Source organism: Polypterus senegalus, chromosome 4, assembly GCF_016835505.1.
Source record: "Polypterus senegalus isolate Bchr_013 chromosome 4, ASM1683550v1, whole genome shotgun sequence".
Classification (NCBI taxonomy): Eukaryota; Metazoa; Chordata; class Cladistia; order Polypteriformes; family Polypteridae; genus Polypterus; species Polypterus senegalus.
In genome coordinates, this window is record NC_053157.1 from 215,081,346 (window position 1) to 215,088,184 (window position 6,839).

Below are 6,839 nucleotides of genomic sequence, written 5' to 3' on the forward strand. Positions count from 1 at the left end.
AATGGCCTCCTCTTGTTTGTCAAATTTCTTATGTGACCTTGAAGTGTATGAGCAGGTGAGAAGATGGATTACCGTATATACTCGCGTTTAAATTCTCCTGCAGATAAGTCGAGACTTGATTTTATTGTATAATATCTGATGTTTTATAATGTCAGTCGTGTAAGTTGAATGTGGAAAACTCCCGCTATTGGTTCAAGAGATTACGATATGCTAACGCCCACCTGAGAGAGTAACCACGGAGCACACGGCCTTTTATTTCTATTGTCACAGATGTCTGGGGTTCTTACCCGGCCGGGATGCCTGAAAGGACCGGAAGGAGACATTAATAGCTTCCAGGTCATGAGGGGACAACCGCCCTGGAGTAGGAGAGGACCACAGGAGAAGAAAGAAAAGCTTGTGACCCGTTGGGACCTGTGGCCACCGCCAGGGGGCGATGTAAGTCTTGCGGGACTTGGAAAATTGTCACTTCCGCCACACCAGGCAAGATGGCAGATGAACCTACCAGGGACGCCCGAAGTGCTTCCGGGGCAAAGGGCAGCAGTTCCGCCATACCAGGAAGTGCTGCCAGAAGATCGTCACCAGCCACCTGGAGTACATCCGGGAGGGAATAAAGGGCGCCGCCTCCTTATACCCGGAGAGCCAGAGTCGAGAGTGGGAGTAGGACGACGCTCCCAGGAGGAGAATAGAGGTGGCCATGGATAGAGAGAGAGAAAAGGTTCATTGTGGTGATTATTGTTGTTCGGGACTGAAACCTGTGTTTATTTATGTGACCTTTATAAAAATGTGGTCTCCGACTGGTGGTGTCCGGGCAAATCTCACACTATATACTGTATTGTGCCTACGCGACCACACATTAATACCTGAACTATTCCAAAGTGACGTTTGCACTGATTTGTGTTTTTTTGTATCTCACACCCTCATACATCTTTATCTACGATGGAGCATTCGATCAGAAGAAAACATGAAGCTGGTTTTATATTAAAAGTCGTTGAAGTGGCAAAAGAAATTGGTAACTGCGCTGCTGCAACAAAATTCAATGTGTCTGAGAAACAGATGGGAGATTGGAGGAGTCAAGAAGATGTAAAAAATGTAAAAAAAAAAAGAAATTAAGTGTCGCATTTTTGAACGGGCGTTTAAGTCGGGGTCTGATTTTACAATCAATTTTTTGGGTTTCAAGACCTGACTTATACCTGAGCATATACCGTATGGTAATTTAACATTAATTTAACATTTAGCATTTTTTCACTTAAGAAACATAGCAAAAGTTAGACCTCTTATATCATTGAAAGATGCTAAGAAATTAATTCACGCTTTTGTTTTCAGTAGACTAGATTACTGTAACGCACTCCTCTCAGGACCACCCAAAAAAGACATAAATCACTTGCAACGAGTGCAGAATGCAGCTGCTAGAATCTTAACTAGGAAAAGAAAATCCGAACACATTACTCCAGTTTTGATGTCACTACACTGGTTACCTGTGTCATTCAGAATTGACTTTAAAATTCTGCTTATGGTTTATAAAGCCTTAAATAATCTCGCTCCATCTTATATATCAGAATGTCTGACACCTATATTCTAAATTGTAACCTTAGATCTTCAAATGAGTGTCTCCTTACAATTCCAAAAGCTAAACTTAAAAGAAGTGGTGAGGCGGCCTTCTGCTGTTATGCACCTAAAATCTGGAATAGCCTGCCAATAGGAATTCGCCAGGCTGATACAGTGGAGCAGTTTAAAACACTGCTGAAAACACATTACTTTAACATGGCCTTCTCCTAACTTCACTTTAACTTAATCCTGATACTCTGTATGTTCAATTCTTCATAATAACTATTCAATGTGGCTCTAAAATCTGTACTGACCCCTACTCTCTCTTCTGTTTCTTTTTCCAGTTTCTTTGTGGTGGCGGCCTGCGCCATCATCAACCTACTCAAAGCATCATGATGCACCAACATTGATGGACTGAAAGCCAGAAGTCTACGTGACCATCATCATCAGGTCCTTCCATGAAAACCCTAAATACAAAGAGGACTGTTTGACTTATGTTAGGTAGATTGCCCAGAGGGGACTGGGCGGTCTCTTGGTCTGGAACCCCTACAGATTTTATTTTTTTCTCCAGCTTTTGGAGTTTTTTTTGTTTTTTCTGTCCACCCTGGCCATCGGATCTTACTCTTATTCTATGTTAATTAATGTTGACTTATGTTTATTTTTTATTGTGTCTTCTATTTTTCTATTCTTCATTTTGTAAAGCACTTTGAGCTACATTTATTTGTATGAATATGTGCTATACAGTATAAATAAATGTTGATTGATTGATTGCGCCTAGTTACAAATAGCTAAGTAGAGGTTTTCTGTACTAACCTCACTTGTGGGGGGCTTAGTGGTGCAGTGTTTAGTGTTTCTGTCTTGCAGCTCCAGAGTTGTGCACAGTTCTGACTTGGCCACTGCCTCTTTAGAGTCTGCATGTTCTCCCTGTGTCAGTGTGCATTCATTTGTCCTAAATATGGCGACGCTAGTGTTTAGCTCCCAGTTACTTGGTTAAAGAGGTGGGCTCAGAAATTGGATGGACAGATACCACCTTATAGTGCAGTGGTAGTAGAAGGAGGAAGGAGATCATGGCTTCACGTTCCGGAGCCGGCCTGCTTGGAGAGTGTGGTTGAGTAGTGAGGAGAGCGCTATACACTGTAAATGTAAAAAAATAGTATTATTATTATTACATGGCCCAAAGGACAGACTTGGATCTGATGAGGTAAAACCAAAACTGAAAAATGTTTCACATTGTGACTCACATTTACAAGCATGGAAAAGGTCAACAATGGCACCTTTTGTATAATCTGAAGTTTCCCAATTGAAATGAATAATTGCACTGCTGATGTGCAGATCTCTCATTTATGGGCAGGCGTTACCAGAAGTAGAAGATGTTCAAGTTAAAGTCTGTGAGAGTTAACTGAATTCATTGTGGTGGCATCGAGCACCATGGAGGAACCAAAGTCTGACTTACTCACAGAAGGCCAATTTCAAGAGCTCACGTTGGAAAAATGGAGACACGGCTGCTGTGCTGGGATCTGAAGCTATAAGGTAGACTCACTAACCACGGTGCCATCACGGACTGGAATCCTGACAGGGAAGGTTCACTTGACCATTTCTTTTTTAGAGCTACTCACTGTAAATTAGGACAAATGGGTTTGGAGAGGTGGTCCGCACCACTTAGCCTGTGTCAATGGAAGCAACTCCTGTAGCTGCTGTTTCCTGATACAAACAAGCACAGAAACCTTCATGTGAAAACCTGGCACTGCCCAGGCTGGAATCTGGAAAGGCTGGCCTTCTGGTAACACTCGGAGTTGCACTTTCACACGTCCCAGCTGACATGGCAGAAGTACAGACACAGACTACTAACTGGACTGTAATCTCGACACGGCTAACATCTGACGCCCTCTGGCCAGGCTGGCAACCCTCTAGGTTTGTCTACATTGATTACACTGTAAAAATGAGGGCGTCAGTCCAGGAAACTTCTCAAGTTAAAGTAAAGCAGTCGTAAAAATAAATATGGACTCTAACAATACTCAAATTTCTATGAAAAGATGGAAAAAAAAAAGCACACATACTCAGTAAAGAATCGGCACCTTGACTAGAACTGCTGTTTGCTTTAGTGCCCTGTGCTGCCATGAAGGGCACCAGAACTCTGTGACCCGGATAGTTGAGAAACTTGGGGAAAAAATTGATTGACTTAAATCTGACATGATAGATAGATAGACACATGTGAAAGGTATTATATGATAGATGGATAGAGGGCGGCACGGTGGCACAGTGGTGGCGCTGCTGTCTCGCAGTTAGGAGACCCGAGTTCGCTTCCCAGGTCCTCCCTGCATGGAGCTTGCATGTTCTCCCTGGGTTTCCTCCTACAGTCCAAAGCAGGTTAGGTGCATTGGCGATTCTAAATTGTGTGTGTTTGGTGTGTGTTTGTGTGGGTGCCCTGCGGTGGGCTGGCGCCCTGCCCGGGTTTTGTCTCCTGCCTTGCGCCCTGTGTTGGCTGGGATTGGCTCCAGCAGACCCCCGTGACCCTGTAGTTAGGATATAGCGGGTTGGATAATGGATGGATGGATAGATAGATAGATATGAAAGACACTATATGATAGATAGACAGATGTGAAAGGCACTATATAATTGATAGATAGATAGATATGAAAGGCATGAGCAGGTGAGAAGATGGATTACTGTATATACTCGCGTTTAAGTTCTCCTGCAGATAAGTCAGGACTTGATTTTACCATATAATTTCTGGTATTTTATAATGTCAGTCATATAAGTCAAATGTGGAAAACTCATTCCATTGGTCCAAGAGATTACAATATGCTAACACCCACCTGAGAGAGTAACCACGGAGCACACGGCCTTTTATTTCTATGTATTGTGCCTACGTGACCACACATTAATACCTGAACTATTCCGACTCGACGTTTGCACTGATTTGTGTTTTTTTGTATCTCACACCCTCATACACCTTTATCATAAGAGCATCCCTTATCTAGGATGGAACGTTCGATCAGAAGAAAACATGAAGCTGGTTTTATATTAAAAGTCATTGAAGTGGCAAAAGAAATTGGTAACTGCGCTGCTGCAACAAAATTCAACGTGTCTGAGAAACTGATGCGGGATTGGAGGAGTCAAGAAGATGTTCAAGAAGAAAGGCACTATATGATAGATAGATAGATAGATAGATAGATATGAAAGGCACTATATGATAGACAGACAGATAGATATGAAAGGCACTATATAATTGATACCTAAATAAATGTGAAAGACACTATATAATTGATTGATAGATAGATATGAAAGGCACTATATTACAGACAGACAGATATGAAAGACACTATATGATAGACTGATAGATGTGAAAGGCACTATATAAGATAGTCAAATACTTTTGTGTTACACATTTAAACTTATTGCTATCTAGCCAATGACATAGTACATCATTTACACTGAGGCTGATTTTCGTTGTTTCCACCCCAATTTCTGAACCTCGTTTTTCCAATCTGGGATGTCCGAGACAATCCATTGTTCAAGCCAGCAGTGCACAGGATGCTAGTCCATTGCTAGGAACACATTTGCACTCCCACACTCGACCGTGAATGTCTGTTAATACCATTTAATCTTAAAACACGTAGTGCTACAGGAAATCAGAACACCCGCAGTAAACAGACAAAGGGAGAATTTCCCATGCAGAGCTAAGCACTGTGCCACTATGCTGCCCATCCATAATAATCACCCAAGGAGGTGCGACTGTGCCGTGCTGAACTCTGTTTCTTGACTTTTTTTGGAATTGTGTCTGTAATGGAGTCTCTTTGTGTATTCTGACCTGAATGGGGTGTGGAGGCAGGATTTTTGCTAAATGTGTATATGCTAATTATATTTATTTTTCCCAAAGAGAGACTGCCAAAGCGAGGTTGCATTTCATTTTTCTAAGCTCTTCTCTTCCTTACAAGCATGGACCCGGTGCTAACACGTGTAGACAACAGTCTTCAGACCAGCACTCCTCTCCACTGTCTGATTCATCCAACTGAAGTGCAGTGGCTTCACCTTTATGTTTTCTTAGCTCCAAGCATCGACATTCACACGCCATACAAGAAGCAAGAGGACTCGGATCCCATACAACCTCACCAGTGGGATTTTCCTGAACTTCGGCTCAGACAAACCAGAATCGGGTGGCGTCCTTCACTTATAATGACGTTGCTCGCAGACCAAAACAATCCTCTAAATTCTCCAGCCTCCTGGTCAGCTCAGACACCCACTCATTGAACTGTCCGAGAGGTGGACCAGACCCCTAGACACATGGTACGCAATTTCTGTTCTCGCCATTTCCCCTTATTTATTGACTAAACATGCAAGCCAGTGACCTCTCTAGTGTAGCATAAAAACAAACCATTGCAGTCTTCTGGTTCAATGGCCCCCTGCTGTGTCCTGACCCCAGAAAAGATCACAGTATGGGGATGCCTTAAGATATAGAAGCAACATCAAAGTTACAGGCAGATCCTCCTCTTGGTGACCTTAGGGTCCCAGACTCAGTCCTCTGGACTGGTCATGAATGTGGAGCTGTCTGCCATGTTTTCTCACTCTGAGCTGACACACACACACACACACACGTTCTGATATCTGTATAAATGGCAGGCAGAGACCTGCCTGCATGTGCACTCAATCTCAAAAGATGTCCCCAGACTCCTTGCTTCAGATGTGCACAGGTTTAACATGCAGCCTTCTCACTTTCTCTGCATCTTTGCTGTTATGGGAGCCTTACCGTGTCCAAGTAGCCGGCTTTCTTATTCCTCTCTCTTCATCACTGATGAAGTGTGAGAGGAGTTCTAGACCAGGCTCCGTTTTATACACTGCCCAGGGACCTGGGATTTACTCAGTCATAACACAGAGGGGATGACAGGCCTAAAAATACTACAAAGCAGCTGATAAGAGGCCAGAAAGCAACTTTCCACTCCCGTGAGGGACAGCGTGTCAAAGCCGGGGCTACTGGAGCGAGAGGGGCATTGCCGTGCCAAGGTCAGAGAGGTGTGAGAATGCAGCATGTATCCCCCCAGGACCAGCGTTCCCTGCCAAGCCTGTTGCAGCACGAAGGGTTGACTGAACTCTGCCTGTGCAGGGCGCCTCACCACGGGTCTTAGGTGAAGGCAAAGATGCTTCTAAGTTAAATCATCTTCAAGTCCGTAACTAGTGCAACGCACAAGAAAAGTGAATGGCAGTTTCAAGAAGAAGGAAAAAAAACCAAATCTTTATTGCTAACTGCCTTTGAGCTAAGTGAGCAGAAAGATCCAGCCGTCAGAACAAGTATCCCA

General features: G+C 43.4%; 1 protein-coding gene across 1 annotated transcript in view; it reads right to left on the reverse strand.

The window, feature by feature from the left end:
• ky (kyphoscoliosis peptidase) overlaps positions 1 to 6,371 on the reverse strand; it is a 32,360-nt gene extending 25,989 nt beyond the window's left edge. Inside the window, exon 1 of the mRNA XM_039751937.1 lies at positions 6,293 to 6,371. The gene's annotated coding sequence lies outside the window, so the exon portion shown is untranslated. The remainder of the gene's footprint in view (positions 1 to 6,292) is intronic.
• Between the last annotated feature and the right edge of the window lie 468 nt (positions 6,372 to 6,839).